The sequence below is a fragment of the Salmo salar genome, chromosome 15 (genome assembly GCF_965601325.2).
Source record: "Salmo salar chromosome 15, fSalSal1, whole genome shotgun sequence".
Taxonomy (NCBI): Eukaryota; Metazoa; Chordata; class Actinopteri; order Salmoniformes; family Salmonidae; genus Salmo; species Salmo salar.
The window spans coordinates 18,343,316-18,367,765 of record NC_138305.1 but is presented as its reverse complement, the minus strand read 5'-3'; positions in this window follow the sequence as shown (position 1 = coordinate 18,367,765).

Here is a 24,450-nt window from a genome sequence, read left to right as displayed (position 1 = left end):
TGCAAATTGCCATCATACAAACTGAGACACCAGACTTTGTGAAAATTAATATTTGTGTCATTTTCTCAAAACTTTTGGCCACGACTGTACTACTGTTGTGTCATCTGCAAACTTGATGATTGAGTTGGAGGCGTGCGTGGCCACGCAGTCATGAGTGAATAGGGAGTACAGGAGGGGGCTTAGCACACACCCTTGTGGAGCCCCTGTGTTGAGGTTCAGTGAAGTGGAGGTGTTGTTTCCTACCTTACCACCTGGTGGTGGCCCGTCAGGAAGTCAAAGACCGGGGTTCAGACCCAAGGCCCTGAGTTTGATGATGAGCTTGGAGGGTACTATGCTGTTGAAGGCTGACCTATAGTCAATGAACAGCATTCTTACATAGGTATTCCTCTTGTCCAGATGGGATAGGGCAGTGTGATGGTGATTTTATTGTCTGTGGATCTATTGGGGCAGTAAGCAAATTAAAGTGGGTCTATGGTGACATTATCCTTGACTAGCCTCTCAAAGCACTTCATGATGACAGAAGTGAGTGCTACGGGGTGATAGTAATTTAGTTCAGTTACTTTCTTTGTGTACCAGAACAATGGTGGACATATTGAAGCAAGTGAGGACAGCATTTACATTTTAGTCATTTAGCAGACACTCTTATCCAGAGCAACTTACAGTAGTGAATACATTTCATACATTTTTTCCTCCGTACTGGCCTCCTGTGGGAATCAAACCCACAACCCTGGCGTTGCAAACACCATGCTCTACCAACTGAGCCACACAGGACAGCAGACTTGGATAGGGAGAGATTGAATATGTCCGTAAACACTCCAGCCAGCTGTTCTGCGCATGTTCTGAGGATGAGGCTATGAATGCCGTCTGAGCGGGCCATGGAGAAGGAGAGCCCATAGTCCTTGGGAGCGGGCAGCATAGATGGCACTGTGTTATCCTCAAAGCAGACGAAGAAGGTGTTTAGCCTGTCTGGGAGCAAAACGTTGGTGTCCGCAACGTGTCTGGTTTTCCCTTTGTAATCCGTGATTGTCTGTAGAGCCTGCCACATATGTCCCATATCTGAGCCATGGAAATGCGGCTCTACTTTGTCTCTGTACTGACGGTTTGCCTGTTTGAATGCCTTAAGGAGGGAATAACTACACTGTTCATATTCAACCATAATCCCAGTCACCTCGCCATAGTTAAGCCCTGGTCGGGATCGACATCCAGCGAAAAATCCTTTCACCATTAGCATAACGAAATTTAATATATATTTTTTTCAAATATAGGACTATGTTATATTGTTTTATAGATACACCTCTCCTGAATCGAACCACGTTGTCCGATTTCAAAAAGGCTTTACAGCAAAAGCAAAACATTAGATTATGTTAGAGGAGTATATCGTAAAAGTAGCCACATAGCCATTTTCCGACCAACCACATGCATCACAAATAACCAAAAAACAGCTAAATGCAGCACTAACCTTTGACAATCTTCATCAGATGACACCCCTAGGACGTCATGTTACACAATACATGCATTCTTTTGTTCGATAAAATTCATATTTATATATAAAAACAGCATTTTACATCGGCGCGTAACGTTCACTAACTATTTTCCCTCAAATGCATCCGGTGAACCAGCGCTACAATTTACTAAATTACTATTCAAAAACATTTTTAAAATGTAATAATGTCATTCTAAGATTTATAGATGAATATCTCTTGAAAGCACCTGTAATGCCAGATTTAAAAATACCTTTAACCTGTTAGGGCTAGGGGGCAGTATTGACACGGCCGGATAAAAAACGTACCCGATTTAATCTGGTTACTACTCCTGCCCAGTAACTAGAATATGCATATAATTATTGGCTTTGGATAGAAAACACCCTAAAGTTTCTAAAACTGTTTGAATGGTGTCTGTGAGTATAACAGAACTCATATGGCAGGCAAAAACCTGAGAAGATTCTGAACAGGAAGTGGCCTGTCTGACAAGTTGTTGTTCATCTTGGCTCTTTTTATTGAATACTGAGGATCTTTGCTGTAACGTGACACTTCCTACGGCTCCCATTAGCTCTCAGAGCCCGGGAAAAAGCTGAATGATATCGTGGCAGCCCCAGGCTGAAACACATTATCGCGTTTGGATAGTGGCTGGTCAGAGAACTCTGAGACTCAGGCTCGTGCACGAGTCAACGAGATGTTTTTATTTTCTCTCTCTTTGTACGTATACACGCTATCCTGGTCAGAATATTATCATTTTTTTACGAGAAAAATTGCATAAAAATTGATTTAAACAGCGGTTGACATGCTTCGAAGTACGGTAATGGAATATTTAGACATTTTTTGTCACGAAATGCGCCATGCTCATCACCCTTATTTACCCTTTCGGATAGTGTCTTGAACGCACGAACAAAACCGCCGCTATTTGGATATAACAATGGATTATTTGGGACCAAACCAACATTTGTTATTGAAGTAGAAGTCCTGGGAGTGCATTCTGACGAAGAACAGCAAAGGTAATAACATTTTTCTCATAGTAAATCTGACTTTGGTGAGTGCTAAACTTGCTGGGTGTCTAAATAGCTAGCCCTGTGATGCCGGGCTATCTACTTAGAATATTGCAAAATGTGCTTTCACCGAAAAGCTATTTTAAAATCGGACATATCGAGTGCATAGAGGAGTTCTGTATCTATAATTCTTAAAATAATTGTTATGTTTTTTGTGAACGTTTATCGTGAGTAATTTAGTAAATTCACCGGCAGTGTTCGGTGGGAATGCTAGTCACATGCTAGTCACATGCTAATGTAAAAAGCTGGTTTTTGATATAAATATGAACTTGATTGAACAAAACATGCATGTATTGTATAACATAATGTCCTAGCGTTGTCATCTGATGAAGATCATCAAAGGTTAGTGCTGCATTTAGCTGTGGTTTGGGTTTACGTGACATTATATGCTAGCTTAAAAAATGGGTGTCTGATTATTTCTGGCTGGGTACTCTGCTGACATAATCTAATGTTTTGCTTTCGTTGTAAAGCCTTTTTGAAATCGGACAGTGTGGTTAGATTAACGAGAGTCTTGTCTTTAAAATGGTGTAAAATAGTCTTTGCATTTTTGAGGTATTTGAATATCACGCCACGGGATTACACTGGCTGTTGAGTAGATGGGACGCAAGCGTCCCACCTAGCCCATAGATGTTAATGGGTAATCACACTTTGCGATAAAAGGGGATGCGATACTCAGAAAATAGGCTACCGTTACAGGTCAGCGCCATCTTGGAACAATCGCATATCAAATCTAGTCTTGTATACTATTGTCAATAATCCCTTACCTTTGATTATCTTCATCAGAAAGCACTTCTAGGAATCCCAGGTCCACAACAAATGTATTTTCGTTCGAAAAAGTTAATCCTTTATGTTCCAATAGCTTGTTCTTGTTAGCGCGTTCTGAAGGCTGCACCAAAAGTTCCGTCGTGCGCGGGACTCCACTTTCGAAAAAATGCATTTTTTATTTATTTAGGTTCGTTCAAACATGTCAAACGTTGTATAACATAAATCTTTAGGGCCTTTTTCAACCAGAGCTCCAATAAGATTCAAGGGGGACAATTGCATTGTGTTTCAAAACGTTTCGAAAGGGGAGGATAGCCAGGGGCGCCGGCGTCATAATGGTGATGGCCCTCTCCGTGTGACCACGTTCCACTGCGTCTCATTCATTAAGTTTTCACAGTAGAAGGCTCAAATCACTTTGTAAAGACTGGGGACATCTAGTGGAAGCAATAGGAAGTGCTCAATGAACCATTGCTCACTGTGTGATTTACAGGCAAACTGATGAAGTTGAGTCCGCAATTCAGAATTCCACTTCCTTTTACGTTCGGTCTCGGGGTTTTGACTGCCATATGAGTTCTGTTATACTCACAGACACCATTCAAACAGTTTTAGAAACTTTAGGGTGTTTTCTATCCACAAGTATTAATTATATGCATATCCTAGCTTCTGAGTTTGAGTAGGAGGCCGTTTAAAATGGGCACAAATTTTTTTCAAAAATCGCTGTAGCGCCCCCTATCCTAGGCGACCGACAAGAGGTTAAATGCAGTGGTTCGCACTTTCAGTTTAGGGCGAATGCTGCCATCTATCCACAGTTTTAATAGTAAGCATGGGAACAACATCCCCTATACATTTCCTGATGAACTCAGTCACCGTGTCCGTGTATACATCAATGTTATTCTCAGAGGCTACCCAGAACATATCCCAGTCCGTGTGATCAAAACAATCTTGATGCATGGATTCCGATTGGTCCGATCAGTGTTGAATAGACCTTAGCACAGATACTTCTTGTTTGAGTTTCTGCCTATAGGAAGGGAGGAGCAAAATGGAGTCATGATCTGATTTGCTGAAGGGATGGCAGGGCTTTGAAGGCATCCTGGAAGAGAGGATAGTAGTGGTCGAGTGTTTTCCAGTGCGATTACTACGGTCAATGTGTTGTTAGAACTTTGGTAGCATTTTCCTCAAATTTGCTTTGTTAAAATCACCAGCTGCAATAAATGCGGCCTCAGGATATGTGGTTTCCAGTTTGCATATAGCCCCGTGTTGTTCTTTGTGGGACGTCGTGGTTTCGGCTTGAGGGGGAATATTCACGGCTGTGACTATAACCGAAGAGAATTCTCTTGGGAGTTAATACGGTCGGCATTTGATTGTGAGGTATTCTAGGTCGGGGGAAAACAAAAGGACTTGAGTTCCTGTATGTTCTCACAATCACACCATGAGTAGTTAATCATGAAACATACACCACCACCCTTCTTCTTCCAGTCTTCGTGATATACTGAGAACCCAGCTGGCTGTATGGATGGGGACAGTATATCTGAAGAGAGCCATTGTTACATTTCCTGATGTCTCTGGAAGGAGATCCTCGCCCTGAGCTCGTCTACTTTATTGTCCAGAGACATTAGCGAGTAATATACTTGGAAGCGGTGGATGGTGTGCCCGCCTCCTGAGTCGGACTAGAAGTCCACTCCAAATACCTCTTCTCCGTCAGCAGCATCTTGGAGCAGCCTCTGGGATTAGTTCAATTGCCCTGGGGGGTACGAACAAAGGATACAAATCAGGAAAGTCGCATTCCTGGTTGTAATACTGGTGAGTTACCACCTCTCTGATATCCAAAAGTTATTTCCGTCTGTATGTAATAACACAAAAAGCGTTCTGGGCTAATAATGTAAGAAATAACACTCAACAAAACAAAATACTGCAAAGATGCGTAGGAGCTAGAAGCAGAGCTGCCATGTCTGTTGGCGCCATCTTGCCATATGTCTATAGGTAGGGTAGGCCAGCTATCTAAGTGACAGATTCCGATTTAGGAAATTCCGTCTTTCTTACGCACACCTTTCCTAAGCACTTCTCAGCAGTTGGTATTTAGACTTACCTGATGCAGGTGCGTAACGGGCTTTACAGGGTGGTTCCCTTTTTGGTGCTTTCATCCATTAGGGTTTTCAGTACGTTTATCTTAAGCCATCCCTTTAAATATTGTGTACATTTTAGTTTGAATTTTATCTACAGACTCACTAGAATATATGGAGAGAACAGAATATTACGGATCATACAGCCATCTAAATACACACATATTCATCTCATTTTCAGCACCAATTGGTAGGTTTAAAAATACTCTGCTCTTGTAGATTATTTAGGGTTAGGAAAGTATTCATGAATCATAAAAAACAGGTTTGGAGAGCCTTTACTAACAAAATAAAGAAAATGGTGGTTTGATTCATTTAGGAAATTGCCAGATTCAGTTCTTCAACCAATGGTAATATTGGAAGATTAGTGCACATAGAATTATAACAGGGAGAATACTGTTCAATAGTAGGTTATACCCTCATCTATTACCTGTACTAACCATGGGACTGTTATAACAGGGAGAATAGTGTTCAATAGTAGGTTATACCCTCGTCTATTACCTGTACTAACCATAGAACTGTTATAACAGGGAGAATACTGTTCAATAGTAGGTTATACCCTCGTCTATTACCTGCACTAACCATGGAACTGTGTGATGAGACAGCCAAGTATTGTGCCATGCGTCAGGTTCAAACTGTTACGTTTTGATCTCTGCTCCATAACCATTTAATTAGCCTACATGCCGTTTTTAACATATCATCACCTGTTACTCACGATCCTCAGCAACAACCACACGGCCGTGACGGCGTTTACAGAGGAAGCAAATGAAGGTAAACTAAACAGTGTCATTAAATAGAATGATAATGTAGGCTATACCAACTGAAGGGAACTGACAGTGTAATTAAATGGAATGATAATGTAGACTATACCAACTGAAGGGAACTAACAGTGTAATGGAATGATAATGTAGGCTATACCAACTGAAGGGAACTAACAGTGTCATTAAATGTAATGATCATGTAGACTATACCAACTGAAGAGAACTAACAGTGTAATTAAATGGAATGATAATGTAGGCTATACCAACTGAAGGGAACTAACAGTGTCATTACATGGAATGATAATGTAGGCTATACCAACTGAAGGGAGCTAACAGTGTAATGGAATGATAATGTAGGCTATACCAACTGAAGTGAACTGACAGTGTAATGGAATGATAATGTAGGCTATACCAACTGAAGGGAGCTGACAGTAAAGTGGCAGTATAATATGTGTGGTTATTAGGCCTACTGACAGTCCATACTGATAGTGACTAATAGTTAACATGATAGAAATAGGAAACAGACAAAGTTGGCGTTTCCTAGAATTAAGACATTCGAGAGTGACCATCCATGCAAGTTAAAGCTTGTGGGAAAGTTGATATGTTGATTTCCTTCAGTTTGCTGCCACACAGGACATTTGAACGTGTTCATTTTACACCAGGCGTGTTCATTTTAACACTCATCCAGTGTTTATATTGGTCAACTTTCTTCAGTGTTAATTTAACACTTTTTCTAGTGTTAATATTGAAACCTTCTGAGTGTTAAAATATAACACTTCAGGTGTTGTTCAAACGACCCATGTAAGTGTTAATACTGAGGGTGTTCATACTGAGGGTGTTCATACTGAGGGTGTTAATACTGAGGGTGTTCATACTGAGGGTGTTCACACTGAGGGTGTTAATACTGAGGGTGTTCATACTGAGGGTGTTCATACTGAGGGTGTTCATACTGAGGGTGTTCATACTGAGGGTGTTAATACTGAGGGTGTTCATACTGAGGGTGTTCATACTGAGGGTGTTCATACTGAGGGTGTTCATACTGAGGGTGTTAATACTGAGGGTGTTCATACTGAGGGTGTTCATACTGAGGGTGTTAATACTGAGGGTGTTCATACTGAGGGTGTTCACACTGAGGGTGTTAATACTGAGGGTGTTCAAATGATACCCTCAGTATTAAGCAGCGACACCTTTCAGTGTTGAGGATCAACTCTAGAGATTGCATCCTGCAGCTGAATTGACACCAGGAAGTGCTAAATATTCACACTAGGAAATAACACATTTTTTGGTCTGTTTCTCTCCCACTCGTAACTCAAGCCTGCACGTTGTAGGTGAGTTAAACAGGAGCAATAAAGGATTCCTTACAAGAGTAGTGACTCTGCTTTGTTTCGTTTATTTAGGCCACAAAGAGAAGGTACATCAGACTGAAATCAGTTCATCAGAATGAAATCAGTTCATCAGAATGAAATCAGTTCATCAGACTGAAATCAGTTCATCAGAATAAAATCAGCGCATCAGAATGAAATCAGTTCATCACCATTGCATCAGAATGAAATCAGTGCATCAGAATGAAATCAGTGCATCAGAATGAAATCAGTGCATCAGAATGAAATCAGTGCATCACGGTGCATCAGAATAAAATCAGTGCATCAGAATGAAATCAGTGCATCACAGTGCATCAGAATGAAATCAGTGCAGAATGAAATCAGTGCAGAATGAAATCAGTGCATCACAGTGCATCAGAATGAAATCAGTGCATCACAGGCGTCTCAGTACATGTATTATATGAGAACAAGAGTATTTGCAGAGTTGCTATTTAACACAAGTGGAAGTCCTAAGACTAGGTATGCAATTTTCTTGACAAAGTTGCCAATAACCTGACTATTACTCAGTCATGTCAAACAAAGGAACAACATAAAGGCTCTCATCAGCACCACAAGCACTTTGAAGGACAAAAGGCCTATACAATTACAGACTTTGACAACAACCTTGTCATCAACACCATCACACAGTGAATGCACGGTAACGCTCACCGAAATTGCCAGTATGCAACTTGTCTAGCAATATATTGTCAACCACAATGATCTTAATTATTCCACAAAAGACTGGCATTTCATGCTCCATCTTACTGCGAACAGTTCCTCTCTGTACTTCGTGCTTAATCCAGCTGGTAGAGTAAATGTTCTTCTGCATAGTGACCTGAGGTGACACTGCCAACTCCTTACCACCAGTAAAATCACTCCGGGAAAATGCTTTCATCGGTCCTTACTTAGTGTGTCACAACGATGATGTCTCCCAGTGTTGGCCTATAGCAAATTGGTGTTTTTTTGGGACGAAGAAATGTTTCTGAGAGTTTTCTTAAAGAGTTGGTATTTTGCCTCAAACTTCATGCTAAATAAAGGACTGATTTATCATATGCATGCTGGGTAACGTACCATAAAGTCATGTTTGAGTATCACGTTTTTATGTGGGTACAACTGTTTTAAAAGTGTGTAATGTTCAATTAACAAATGCTTCAAATACACAGACATGCCCTGGCTTAGAAAAGGGGGGAAAAAACAATGTTGATTATTTGCGGTAAGATGAGCAGCAAATTCCATGTTCTCATTTCATGGTGGAACAACGTCATCCAAAATCAAGGGAACGTTTCTCACAAGACACAGAGTTTGAATAGAATGAAGTGCTGTGCTGTTTCCACTGTTTTCTAGGTTGACTTTAGTTGGACGGTTTTTGCACTCCAGGTACCCATAGTCAAGAGAAAAGCGCACGTTTCGAAATAATCCAAGTAGGTTGGCAGTTTCAAAGTCATCATAGTGCAATTTCATCTGTAAATCGTTTCTATGTTTTGAGAACAAGGGATGAGTCTTCAATTAACTTCCATCACAAAAGTCTTCATAAGTGTCTTCCTAGGTGCAATTTCCTATAACTTACAGATTTGAGAATTGCGACACATGAACGTCAATGTTTCCAGTATTGGAACATATACAACAGTGTCTCACTGGGACTTGATCAGACATGCCTGGTTGTATATTTCGCCTGCCTCTGGAAGAAATGTCAGCACAAGAACTGTTTGTTGGGAGCTTCATGAAAATGGGTTTCCATGGCCGAGCAGCAAGCCTAAGATCACCATGCGCAATGCCAAGCGTCGGCTGGAGTGGTGTAAAGCTCGCCGCCATTGGACTCTGGAGCAGTGGAAACGCGTTCTCTGGAGTGATGAATCATGCTTCACCATTTGGCAGCCCGACGGACAAATCTGGGTTTGGCAGAAGCCAGGAGAATGTTACCTGCCTGAATGCCTAGTGCCAACTGTAAAGTTTGGTGGAGGAGGAATAATGGTCTGGGGCTGTTTTTCATGGTTCGGGCTAGGCCCCTTAGTTCCTCACCAGCTACAGCACACAATGACATTCTAGAAGATTCTGTGCTTCCAACATTGTGGCAAAAGTTTGGGGAAGGCTGTTTCCTATTTCAGCATGACAATGCCCCCGTGCACAAAGAGAGGTTCATACAGAAATTATTTGTCTAGATTGGTGTGGAAGAACTTGACTGGCCTACACAGAGCCCTGACCTCAACCCCATCAAACAACTTTTGGATTAATTGGAACGCTGACTGCGAGCCAGGCTTAATCCCCAAACATCAGTGCCCGACCTCACTAATGCTCTTGTGGCTGAATGGAAGCAAATCCCCGCAGCAATGTTCAAACATCTAGTGGAAAGCCTTCCCAGAAGAGTGGAGGCTGTTATAGCAGCAAAGGGGGGACCAACTCCATTTTAATGCCCAGGATTTTGGAATGAGATGTTCGACAAGCAGGTGTCCACATACCTTTGGTCATGTAGTGTATGTGCGTGCGTGTGGGTGCGTGTGTGTGCGTGTGTGTGTGTGTGTGTGTGTGTGTGTGTGTGTGTGTGTGTGTGTGTGTGTGTGTGTGTGTGTGTGTGTGTGTGTGTGTGTGTGTGTGTGTGTGTGTGTGTGTGTGTGTGTGTGTGTGTGTGTGTGTGTGTGTGTGTGTGTGTGTATCAGGTACAGTTCCTTCAGAAAGTATTCATACTCCTGGACTTATTCCACATTTTGTTGTGTTAGAGCCTGAATTCAAAATTGATTAAATATACGTTTTTTTTTCTTCTCATTTAGACATTTTGGCAGATTTATTGAAAATGAAATACAGAAATATCTTGTTTACATAAGTATTCACACCCCTGAGTCAATACATTGTAGAAGCACCTTTGATGGCGATTACAGCTTTGAGTCATCTTGGGTATGTCTATCAGCTTTGAATCATCTTGGGTATGTCTGTATCAGCTTTGAGTCATCTTGGGTATGTCTGTATCAGCTTTGAGTCATCTTGGGTATGTCTGTATCAGCTTTGAGTCATCGTGGGTATGTCTGGATCTGCTTTGCACATCTGGATTTGTGGATTTTCTCCTGTTCTTCCTTGCAGATTTTCTCAAACTCTGTTAAGTTAAATAGGGAGCGGCAATATTCAAGTCTTTCGACAGATTTTTTATGGGATTTAATTCTGAGCTTCGGCTGGGCCATTTAAGTACTTTCACATTCTTGTTCTGAAGCCATTCCAGCGTTGCTTTGGCTGTATGCTTGGGGTCATTGTCCTGTTGGAACGTAAATCTTTGCCCCATTCTTCGGTCGTTTGCACTCTGAAGCAGGTTGTCATCAAGGATTTCCTTGTATTTGGCCCCATTCATTATTCCCTCTATCTTTACCAGTCTCCCAGTCCCTGCCGGAGAAAAGCAACCCCATAGAATGATGCTGCCACCACCATGCTTCACGGTAGGGATGGTGTTAGATGAGTAGGGGTGGGGGTGTAGGGGTGTTAACCCCGGTGTCCTGGCTAAATTCCCAATCTGCCCCTCATACCATCACGGCCACCTAATCATCCCCAGCTTACAATTGGCTCATTCATCCCCCTCCTCTCCCCTGTAACTATTCCCCAGGTCGTTGCTGTAAATGAGAATGTGTTCTCAGTCAACTTACCTGGTACATAATGGTAAAATAAAAAATAAAAAATAAAAGATGAGCTGTGCCTGGTTTTCTCAAGGCATAGCGCTTTGCATTCAGGCCAAATAGCTACATATTTGTGTCATCAGAAAACACAATCTCTTGCCTTATGCTCTCAGAGTCTTACATTTTTTGAAGACTACTGTGCTCTTGGAAACTTTCAACACTCTAGAAATTGTTTTACTCCTTTCCCTTGATATATGCCTCATCACAGTTCTATCTCTGTGATCTACGGACAGTTCCTTGGACTTCATGGTATAGTTTCTGCTCTGACATGCACAGTCAACTGTGGGACCTTATATAGACAGGTGTGTTACTTTCTAAATCATGTCCAAACAATTGATTTGGCCACAGGTGGACAACAATTACATTTTACATTTTAGTCATTTAGCAGACGCTCTTATCCAGAGCGACTTACAGTAGTGAATGCATACATTTCATCCATTTTTTGTTGTTGTTGTACTGGTCCCCCGTGGGAATCAAACCCACAACCCTGGCGTTGCACACGCCATGCTGGCGTTGCAAACACCATGCTCTACCAACTGAGCCACAGGAAGACTACAATCAAGTTGTAGTGACAACTCAAGGATGATCAAAGGAAAATTGGATGCACCTGAGCTCAATTTGGAGTGCCATAGCAATGGGATGTAAAATTTTCAATAAATGTGCAACAATTTCGAAAAACACATTTTCACTTTGTCATTATAGGTTATTGTGTGTAGATGAGAGGAAGAGGGGGAGGAGAGGAAAGGAGGTGGAGAGGAAAGGAGGGGAGATGGAGAGAGAGGGAAAGGAGAGGAAAGGAGGTGGAGAGGAAAGGAGGGGAGATGGAGAGGAGAGGGAGAGGAGAGGGGGGAGAGAGAGGGGGAGGAGAGGGAGAGGAGAGGGAGAGGAGAGAGAGGGGGAGGGGAGAGAGGGAGAGGAGAGGGGGAGGAGAGGGAGAGGAGAGGGAGAGGAAAGAGAGGGAGGAGAGGGGAGGAGAGAGAGGGAGAGGAGCGGGGGAGGAGAGGGGTTATCTGCCTGGGGCAGGAGACTGGGGGGTAGGGTGGTGACAGAGAGACAGGTGTGGCAACTTAGAGCTCTCTCTGTGTCTTAAGGCCTGGTTAGAGCTCTCTCTCTCTGTCTCTGTCTTAAGGCCTGGTTAGAGCTCTCTCTCTCTGTCTTAAGGACTGGTTAGAGCTCTCTCTCTCTCTCTGTGTCTTAAGGCCTGGTTAGAGCTCTCTCTCTCTCTCTCTGTGTCTTAAGGCCTGGTTAGAGCTCTCTCTCTCGCTCTGTCTTAAGGTCTGGTTAGAGCTCTCTCTCTCTCTCTCTGTCTGTTTTAAGGCCTGGTTAGAGCTCTCTCTCTCTCTCTCTGTCTTAAGGCCTGGTTAGAGCTCTCTCTCTCTCTCTCTCTGTGTCTTAAGGCCTGGTTAGAGCTCTCTCTCTCTCTCTGTCTTAAGGTCTGGTTAGAGCTCTCTCTCTGTCTGTCTTAAGGCCTGGTTAGAGCTCTCTCTCTCTCTCTCTCTCTGTCTTAAGGCCTGGTTAGAGCTCTCTCTCTCTCTCTCTGTCTTAAGGCCTGGTTAGAGCTCTCTCTCTGTCTTAAGGCCTGGTTAGAGCTCTCTCTCTCTCTGTCTTAAGGCCTGGTTAGAGCTCTCTCTCTCTCTCTCTGTCTTAAGGCCTGGTTAGAGCTCTCTCTCGCTGTCTTAAGGCCTGGTTAGAGCTCTCTCTCTCTGTGTCTTAAGGCCTGGTTAGAGCTCTCTCTCTCTCTCTGTCTTAAGGCCTGGTTAGAGCTCTCTCTCTCTCTCTGTGTCTTAAGGCCTGGTTAGAGCTCTCTCTCTCTCTGTGTGTCTTAAGGCCTGGTTAGAGCTCTCTCTCTGTCTTAAGGCCTGGTTAGAGCTCTCTCTCTCTGTGTGTGTCTTAAGGCCTGGTTAGAGCTCTCTCTCTCTGTCTTAAGGCCTGGTTAGAGCTCTCTCTCTCTGTCTTAAGACCTGGTTTGTGTGTGTTGATATCTCAGAATGCCATTTCGCATTGCTACTGTAGTTCTAGCGTAATGTTAACTAGCTAACATTGAACCTGTTTAGTTAAATTAGGCTAGCTATGACAATCAGTTTTTGATTGCTAAATGTAGCAGTGTGGCGTCTCTACAAGGAATTGAAGACTCGTTATGTAAAGCATAAACAACACGTTTTGATTATTTAATTAACCTCCAACATGATTGGCAATTTGTCTGAGATTGCTGGTGTTGTGAAGGACAGCACTGTGACATGGGTCAACATCCCACTGCTGCTTGGACTGGAGGATGGTATGGTGCTGGTGGAAAGTTATGGCTGACAACAACACCTGACTCCGTACTTCAGGCCGCTGCCACAGATCAAGCAGTACCAGCACTTCAGGTGAATATCATTATTTCATTGTATGAAGTTATTCTTCTTATCTAAACTTGGGAGGTGAATTGATGTTGTGGAAGGTTGTAATGACTTCATTTTCTTTTGTTATTTCCTGTTTTACAGCTTCAATGGTTTGGAGCCTGGTGGTGTTGTCGGCAATGAGTGTTGGGACTCAGTCGGGACCAGGTTTCAGCTGCTGAACAACGCTGACATCCTTCCTCCCATAGATGGTCTGCCTGTACAAGCAGCACCTGGACTGGGGACAGCTAGACAAACATATATTTTTGAGAATATGAGGGAGTTTTGCGACGAAGAGGCTATGGCCATCACATGCCCTTCACCAAAGTCAAGGACAGGACAGAAACACGCTCTCCGAATATAGATTCCTTTGTTCATGCGTGGTTCGGACGGACCAGTCGTCAGCACTAACACCAGGCTCCAGAGCATCGAAGCTGTAAAACAGGAAATATCTAAACAAATTATGTGAGATCAATACAAGTAGTGCCAATCATGTTGGAGGTAAATTAAATAATCAAAACGTCTTGTTTATGCTTTACATACCAAGTGTTGTCATCGATTCCTTCTAGAGACGCCACACTGCTGCTTTTGTCACATGGGATGGCAGCAGCTTTCCACCAAAGTGTTTGTATCCTGGGTGGCGTCCTGGTAATACTATTGCATTATCCTCTGCATAGTTGTTGATGAAGTTAACCACTCGCTGCAAGTCCTCATGCTTCAGGTGTAACCTGTGCTTGCTTGGGCCAGCTCTCTTTCGGAATGGGAGGCATTAGACCATTCTCCTTGTATGACTGGTGGAGGAGAGACAGGTGTGTTCTACAGGTGTTCTACAGGTCTTTATGATGGGAGGCATTAGACCATTCTCCTTGTATGACTGGTGGAGGAGAGACAGGTGTGTTCTACAGGTGTGTTCTACAGGTGTGTTCTACAGGTGTGTTCTACAGGTCTTTCTGATGGGAGGCATTAGACCATTCTCCTTGTATGACTGGTGGAGGAGAGACAGGTGTGTTCTACAGGTGTGTTCTACAGGTGGAGGAGAGACAAGTGTGTTCTACAGGTGTGTTCTACAGGTGTGTTCTACAGGTCTTTCTGATGGGAGGCATTAGACCATTGTCCTTGTATGACTGGTGGAGGAGAGTCAGGTGTGTCCTACAGGTGTGTTCTACAGGTGTGTTCTACAGGTCTTTCTGATGGGAGGCATTAGACCATTCTCCTTGTATGACTGGTGGAGGAGAGACAGGTGTGTTCTACAGGTGTGTTCTACAGGTGTGTTCTACAGGTGTGTTCTACAGGTGTGTTCTACAGGTGTGTTCTACAGGTCTTTCTGATGGGAGGCATTAGACCATTCTCCTTGTATGACTGGTGGAGGAGAGACAGGTGTGTTCTACAGGTGTGTTCTACAGGTGGAGGAAAGTCAGGCGTGTTCTACAGGTGTGTTCTACAGGTGTGTTCTACAGGTCTTTATGATGGGAGGCATTAGACCATTCTCCTTGTAGGACTGGTGGAGGAGAGACAGGTGTGTTCTACAGGTGTGTTCTACAGGTCTTTATGATGGGAGGCATTAGACCATTCTCCTTGTATGACTGGTGGAGGAGAGTCAGGCGTGTTCTACAGGTGTGTTCTACAGGTGTGTTCTACAGGTCTTTTTGATGGGAGGTATTAGACCATTCTCCTTGTAGGACTGGTGGAGGAGAGTTAGGCGTGTTCTACTGATGCTGAAAGACAAATTCCAGATACTAATATTTTTCCATTATTATACAGTAGATAGCCGTTATCAACGTCAGACACACCTGGCTAACTTGATGGGTTATCAGCTAGCTAGCTAACAGTAAGCTTTAACTTGATGGGTTATCAGCTAGCTAGCTAACAGTAAGCTTTAACTTGGGATATTTTGTTTAGACATGGAGCTAGCTAGCTAGCTAAACAATGAACCATAATCCCAATCCATAGAGTAATAGCAAAACAAACCGATTGCCATAGCTAGCTAAAGTTGACTAAATAGTTCAATGTTAGCTAGATAGCTAGCTATCATTAGGCTAGAACTAGCAATGCGAAATAGCATTCTGAGATATCACCACACACAGATCATACACAAAATGTTAGCTAGCAAGCCAGAAATCTAACATCAGCTATTTAGTTAACAGCAAACTTTAACTTGTAATGAAAACAACTTTCTGACAAAATTAGAAACGTATAATATCTGAAACTGTAGCTGGACTCTTACCCGTATACATGGATGAACACTTCACTACAGACTGCAACCCTTTTCATTAAATACAACGTCCTGTGTCGTTTCTGTTGTTTCCGTTGTTTGGCCCATTGTTTGGTTCACACTGACCATGTGCAATGCCACAAGAATCATCAGATCTTTCTCTCTCTATCATGGAGGCCACGGTTGCCCTTAGTTTGAAGATATAATCCAGAGACATGTGTTTTATACAACACCTTCTGTATTCTCTTTTCGACTCCCTCTGCATTTGCAATCAAACGCCAGAATTGTATTAATCTCCTTATCATACTGACATTCCACTGATTTCAAAACTGTCTCAACTTCTTCTGTGACAACAACACTGTTGATCGCCGTTTCTTCCTCACCACTGTCATCAGAAGACTCGACAAGGTCTTCTTCAATTAAAATGTTTTTACCTAAAACCAGGGATTTCCTCATCGTCTGATTCATTTTCAGGGTCAGAGAGAGTCAGCATGGTACGATCGAGAAAGAAGTCCATCACAACTTTTCCCACTGACCTTTGTCGATAGCGCCTGATAAATTCAGGGCAGCAATGTTATTGAGAGCAGTTCTAACGTTATATATCTTTCAAAAAGACTGCAGTAGGAAGGATTATCTACGCATAATGAGCAGCTCATGTTGAAGACACAAGATGCTACACCGCAGAACAATCTGAAACTCATCTCTCGCCACTCATTATCTCATCCAATCATGGCTAGTGGGAAACTTCCAGTCTTTTTCTGTGTCTAAACCAACTAGACTCGTAATTTAACATCTTTATTTACATTTACAGATGGCATACAAATGTGTTATTAAGGAACATGAAAGTTCAAATCTTCCAGAAGGAATTTCTGCCCCCCAAAAAAAGCATTTTGATAAAAATACAAAATAACGTTCAAATGTCTCTCCTGTGAAATAGTGACATGCGACACATGCCTAGTTTCCTGAAACTTCTGCTAGGTCACATTTATCAATAAAAGTGCTATTCGTTTTTTTTTAAATAAAATTAGATTTTTGTAAACATCAAAAATCAATTATAATCAAGACATGGGTGGAATAAATCATGTTTATCTTGAACAAATATGAATGAAACAAGGTTTTCATCACTATTGATGTTTATTGCTTTGAAAAGAACATATTGTAAGGACAAATTTTACATACAGTATTTTATGGAAATTATAAATGAGTCCCATTAAGCATAAATTAATGCTGGTCTACACACCACATGAGGGACAGAGTTTTATTGTTTGTTTGTTGCAAATGTATTTCTTTCACTTGATGCAAGTGTACTGTGTCTTCCTGTCCTTCTTGTGTTCACACACATCGCAGCGCTTTCTCTTGTTGCTACCGGCTGCATCTAGAATGATGAAAACACTTAGTTCAGGAATTTTACTAACATCTCACTCACTCACTCACTCACTCACTCACTCACTCACTCACTCACTCACTCACTCACTCACTCACTCACTCACTCACTCACTCACTCACTCACTCACTCACTCACTCACACATATATATACATAGTTACAGCAGGCCAAGGTAGGAGAGTCAGACACACACACATGCAACATCACTCACACTTCCTTCCTGTATTGGAGTTGTTGGTTCTGTGGGTCGGGAGGATGGGAGGATGGGGCACCAGCATCCTCCTCACGATGGCTGCAGAAGCTGGGGTCCTTGGGATATGTTGCCTCCTCTGGATTTGAGGTCTTACCAATGCCTTGCCCAGCTCCTCGAGAAAGAGCAGTCTCTTCTGGAGCTTCCCTCTGTTCCAATCTGGGTTCGACGACATCCAGATTACAAAAATGTTGTACGCTGAGATGTCCAAGATGTTGAATATCACAAGTGGCCAGCGAAGGGTTCTTCTTTTGCAGCTGTAGCCAGTCACCAGCTTGTCTAAATTGTCCACCCCTCCTTTTGTGGCATTGTAATCCATTATGATTTCTGGTATTTGATGTTCCTGGCCACAGATTCTCCCATCCCTATGCAGCGTATTCATGAGTACCACATTGTTGCCTTTCTTTGGCACGTAGGACACTAGGGACATGTTGGCCGTGAACACAAACTTAGAGGAATTGATAGGCCTGTTCCGTGTATTCAACAGCTGAGGTGGGGGATCTGGCTTGTTTTTTTCATACTGTTCATACCATCGTCAGCTTCCTCTTGAGGAGCTCCTGTCCCAGCTTGTGAGAAGTAAAAAAGTTATCGCATGTGATGTTGTGGCCACGGAGTCTCTGTGTCACGTCCAAGACAACCCGCATCCCTTGGTTCTTCTCAGGGACTCCACCATCTGCAGGTTTTTGTGTTTAGATGGTATGTACTGCCTGAAAGGGCAGCGGCCCCTAAATGGCATTAGCTGCTCATCAACAGTAACGTTGGGCCCAGGGTTGTAAAACAGGGGAAGGTGGTCCACTCACTTGTCCCACACTGACCTGATTGCAGCTACGGTAGCTTGTTTCTCTGCCACCAAGCTGGTCTGGTGTCTCGGTTATCGAAGTGGATAATCCTGGAAATAATGTGGAAGTTTTCCAGAGACATTGTTTCACGGAAAAGTTCTCTGCCAGTTTCTGCATCCCACAAGGAATTATGTGGATTCCCCATTGGATCTGAAAACACCAGCAAGGATAATAACTCTAAAGTATGCAAGTAAATGAGTTTGGTCCGTCTCCTTCCATCTCTCTCCAAAAACACACCTTCCCTCCAAATTAGTGGAGTCCAGAATGATTTTCTGGATGGTGTCTGGGATGTTCAAAATAAGAATTTATGTCCTGCACATGAGTCGGCCCTGGTGACTCAGTCCTTGGGCAAGAAGACAATTCAATTTCAATTTTTTTTGACATCCATATTTCTCCTCCTGCAGGCTACTGATGAGCTGGTTGCTGACGGGCTGGTCCTGGGGCTGGCTGCTGATGGGCTGGTCCTGGGGCTGGCTGCTGATGGGCTGGCTGCTGATGGGCTGGTCCTGGGGCTGGTTGCTGATGGGCTGGTCTTGGGGCTGGCTGCTGATGGGCTGGTCCTGGGGCTGGCTGCTGATGGGCTGATCCTGGGGCTGGCTGCTGATGGGCTGATCCTGGGGCTGGCTGCTCTTCTTCCAGGGAGGATGACATAACAGAGACATGATCCTCATATTTTGAAACGTATTTATCTTCCAAATTTGAAAATGCTCCTTCCACACTAGCTTCTCTCTCTGCAATTTATGTTTTCGAAGGCCCTCTGAGGAGAGATTATTTTTTGCCATACTGATTGATTGTGGTAAGGAGCCACCCATGCAAAGCTATTTATTTGTTGTGTCCCTCCCCCAATTTGCACCTGGCTGGGGTAGTGTGTGGACCCGAACACCACATATGTAATATAAATGTGTAAGGGGGTGTGTTATTCTACAGGGTTAAAGTATGGGGATTCTGTTGGGGAGATATAGGTAGCACACATGAGGACATTTTTCTCTGTTGAGATCATTTCCTTATTAATTTCTAGCCAGATGTAAAATGTTCCTGTTTTGACTAATTTAATAGAGTGGGTTAGGTCTGCTCTATACCAAATTAGCATACCCCCTGAGTCCCTTCCCTGTTTCACACCTGGTAGTTTGGTGGATGGGACTACCAGCTCTCTGTAACCTAGAGGGCAACCAGTGGGTCCGTCTCCTCTGTACCATGTTTGGATGACAATGTCTGTATTTCCAATGTATTTGATGAAGTCTGGGTTTCTGCTCTTTAGGCCAAAGGCAGATGACCTCAGACCTTGTATATTCCAAGATGAGAATATCTCTCTCTGTGTGTTTTAAGGCCTGGTTGGGTCTCTCTCTCTCTCTCTCTGTGTGTGTTTTAAGGCCTGGTTGGGTCTCTCTCTCTCTCTCTCTCTCTCTGTGTTTTAAGGCCTGGTTGGGTCTCTCTCTCTCTCTGTGTTTTAAGGCCTGGTTGGGTCTCTCTCTCTGTGTGTGTTTTAAGGCCTGGTTGGGTCTCTCTCTCTCTCTCTCTCTCTGTGTTTTAAGGCCTGGTTGGGTCTCTCTCTCTCTCTCTCTCTGTGTTTTAAGGCCTGGTTGGGTCTCTCTCTGTGTGTCTTAAGGTCTGGTTGGGTCTCTCTCTCTCTGTGTTTTAAGGTCTGGTTGGGTCTCTCTCTCTCTGTGTGTGTTTTAAGGCCTGGTTGGGTCTCTCTCTGTGTGTCTTAAGGTCTGGTTGGGTCTCTCTCTCTCTCTCTCTCTCTCTCTCTCTCTCTCTCTCTCTCTCTCTCTCTCTGTGTGTTTTAAGGCCTGGTTGGGTTTCAGGGTTCTATTAAAAGTTCAAAGGCATTTAACTACTGGAACTGGGGCTAGTCTGCACCAACACAGCACTAATGAGTACACACACACACACACACACACACACACACACACACACACACACACACACACACACACACACACACACACACACACACACACACACACACACACACACACACACACACACACACACACACACACACACACACACACACACACACACACACACACGCGACATATGTTACCCTCATGTGTCTGTCGCTGTCGGCAACAATACTCACCATTCCCATTGTAATGGGCTGTCGTTACCACGGTAATCCTGTCTCACTTCACGCCAAGATCTGTCACGGGCTTAACGACCCTTTCAGCACTCCGTCTCACTTTCTCTCTCTCCTCCCCTCTCCCCCCTCTCTCCCTCTCCTCCTCTCTCTCTCTCTCTCTCTCTCTCTCTCTCTCTCTCTCTCTCTCTCTCTCTCTCTCTCTCTCTCCCTCTCTCTTTCTCTCTCCCTCTCTCTCTCCCTCTTTCTCTCTCTCTCGCTCTCCTCCTCTCTGTCCCTCTCTCCCTCTCCCCCCTCTCTCTCTCCCACTCTCTCTCATCTAAATGTACTGCCAGTGCCCAATTATGGCAATATTCCTCTAGAATGTTAAGGTTCTGGTGAACTTCTTTGGTTGGTTAAAGAATAACCAAATCATCAGCATATAGCAGGTATTTTACCTCTGTGTCAAATAGTGTGAGTCTGCAGAATAGTCCAACTTGTCTGCTAATTCATTGAAATAAATGTTGAATAGGTTTGGTCTCAAACTGCAGCCTGGTCTCACACCTCAACGTTGTTATTACACTTGTTTTATGTATACATAGTTATTAAAACATACGCCTTACCGCCTCCCGCCTTAGCGCCTTACCGCCCACTTTGGAGAATTTGGAGGAATAGACTTTCATGGCAAATAGAATCAAATGCTTTTTTAAAGTCAATAAATATTTGCCCTCTTATTTTTGGTGGACGTGTTTATTAATTAGTGTGTTTAACTTCTATGGGCTAGGTGGGACATTAGCGTCCCACTCTATTCAACAGCCAGTGGAAGAACGTGGCGTGAAATAAAAAAACAAAAAAATGCAATAATTTCAATATTTCAAACATACGACTATTTTACACCATTTGAAAGATAAGACTCTCGTTAATCTAACCACATTGTCTGATTTCAAAAAGGCTTTACAGCGAAAGCAAAACATTAGATTATGTTAGGAGAATACATAGACACAAATAATCACACAGCCATTTTCAAAGCAAGCATATATGTCACAAACACCCAAAACACAGCTAAATGCAGCATTAACCTTTGATGATCTTCATCAGATGACACTCCTAGGACATTATGTTATACAATACATGCATGTTTTGTTCAATCAAGTTCATATTTATATCAAAAAACAGCTTTTTACATTGGCATGTGATGTTCAGAAATTGTATTCCCACCGACAACCTCCGGTGAATTTACTAAATTATTCATGATAAACGTTGACAAAATACATAACAATTATTTTAAGAATTATAGATACAGAACTCCTTTATGCAATCGCTATGTCAGATTTTAAAATAGCTTTTCGGCTAAAGCACATTTTGCAATATTCTGAGTACATAGCTCAGCCATCACGGCTAGCTAATTTGACACCCGCCAAGTTCGGGGCTCACTAAACTCAGAATTAGTATTAGAAAAATTGGATTACCTTTGCTGTTCTTCATCAGAATGCACTACCAGGACTTCTACTTCCACAACAAAATGTTTTTTTTTTTTCCAAATAATCCATAGTTATGTGCAAATACCTCCATTTTGTTCGTGCGTTCAGGTCACTATCCAAAGGGTAACGCGCGAGCGCATTCCGAGACAAACATATTCAAAATGTTCCATTACCGTACTTAGAAGCATGTCAAATGCTGTTTAAAATCTATTTTAAAAATGTTCTCGTAAAATAGCATTAATATTCCCACCGGACAATGCTGTATTCATTCAAAAAGGAAGAGAAAAAATGGCGAGGTCTTGTGAATGCTCATTTCCAATCTCTTAGTCACCAGGCAGTCCACTGACAAACTGTGCTCCTGTACTCTGCCCAGAGACAGGAGATGCCTCAATCCGCTTTCTGAACACTTTAGAGAGCCAATGGAAGCCTTAGAAAGTGCTACACAACCCCACGGGCACTGTAGTTTTGATAGAGAAGCAAATGGAGAACTACAAATTCGCAGACAGGCCACTTCCTGCTTGGAATTTTCTCAGGTTTTTGCCTGCAATATGAGTTCTGTTATACTCACAGACACCATTCTAACAGTTTTAGAAACTTCAGAGTGTTTTCTATCCAAATCTACTAATAAAATGCATGTTCTCGTTTCTGGGCAAGAGCAGTAACCAGTTTAAATCGGGTACGTTTTTTATCCGGCCGTGAAAATACTGCCCCCTATCCCAGACAGGTTAAGGTTTATGTAAAGTTGAAGCTCACCACACTCGGTATGACCTCATCACCACAAGACACAGTGGCACACAGCTGACACACTCTGACATCTTGAGATACAGTTGAAGTGGGAAGTTTACATACACCTTAGCCAAATACATCTAAACTCAGTTTTTCACAACTCTTGACATTTAATCCTAGTAATAATTCCCTGTCTCAGGTCAGTTAGGATCACCACTTTATTTTAAGAATGTGAAATGTCAGAATAATAGTAGAGAGAATTATTTATTTCAGCTTTTATTTCTTTCATCACATTCCCAGTGGGTCAGAAGTTTACATACACTCAATTAGTATTGATAGCATTGTCTTTAAATTGTTTAACTTGGGTCAAACGTTTTAGGTAGCTTTCCACAAGCTTCCCACAATAAATTGGGTGAATTTTGGCCCATTCCTCTTGACAGAGCTGGTGTAACTGAGTCAGGTTTGTAGGCCTCCTTGCTCGCACACGCTTTTTCAGTTCTGCCCAAACATTTTCTATAGGATTGAAGTCAGGGCTTTGTGATGGCCACTCCAATACCATGACTTTGTTGTCCTTAAGCTATTTTGCCACAACTTTGGAAGTGTGCTTGGGGTCATTGTCCATTTGGAAAACCCATTTGTGACCAAGCTTTAACTTCCTGACTGATGTCTTGAGATGTTGCTTCTATATATCCACATAATTGTCCTACCTCATGATGCCATGTATTTTGTGAAGTGCACCAGTCCCTCCTGCAGCAAAGCACCCCCACAACATGATGCTGCCACCCCTGTGCTTCACGGTTGGGATGGTGTTCTTCGGCTTGCAAGCTTCCTCCTTTTTCCTCCAAACATAACGATGGTCATTATGGCCAAACAGTTCTATTTTTGTTTCATCAGACCAGAGGACATTTCTCCAAAAAGTACGATATTTTTCCCCATGTGCAGTTGCAAACCGTAGTCTGGCTTTTTTATGGCAGTGTTAGAGCAGTGGCTTCTTCCTTGCTGAGCAGCCTTTCAGGTTATGTCGATATAGGACTCGTTTTACTGTGGCTATAGATACTTTTGTACCAGTTTCCTCCAGCATCTGCACAAAGTCCTTTGCTGTTGTTCTGGGATTGATTTGCACTTTTCGCACCAAAGTACGTTCATCTCTAGGAGACAGAAAGCGTCTCCTTCCTGAGTGGTATGATGGCTGCGTGGTCCCATGGTGTTTATAGTTGCATACTATTGTTTGTACAGATGAACGTGGTACCTTCAGGCATTTGGAAATTGCTCCCAAAGATGAACCAGACTTGTGGAGGTCTACAATTCTTTTTTTCTGAGGTCTTGGCTGATTTCTTTTGATTTTCCCATGATGTCAAGCAAAGTGGCACTGAGTTTGAAGGTAGGCCTTGTAATACTTCCACAGGTACACCTCCAATTGACTCAAATTATGTCAATTAACCTATCAGAAGCTTTTAAAGCCATGACGTCATTTTCTGGAAGCTGTTTAAAGGCACAGTCAACTTAGTGTATGTAAACTTCTGACCCACTGGAATTGTGACACAGTGAGTTATAAGTGAAATAATCTGTCTGTAAACAATTGTTGGAAAAATGACTTGTGTCATGCACAAAGTAGATGTCCTAACCGACTTGCCAAAACTATAGTTTGTTAACAAGAAATGTGTGGAGTGGTTGAAAAACGAGTTTTAATGACTCCAACCTAAGTGTATGTAAACTTCCCACTTCAACTGTATGTATGTAGTGTGATTGTTGCCAATTTCATTTATTTTTACTTTTTTTCTTGAAGAAAGGTTTGATTTCTTGAATTCAAAATGGTACAGAAAACCTTGATACAGAGGTTACATTTTTTTGTATTTTTGTATTTTTTTTGTGTTGAAGTCCAGGTTTCTGCTCTTTAGGCCAAAAGCAGATGACCTCAGTATAT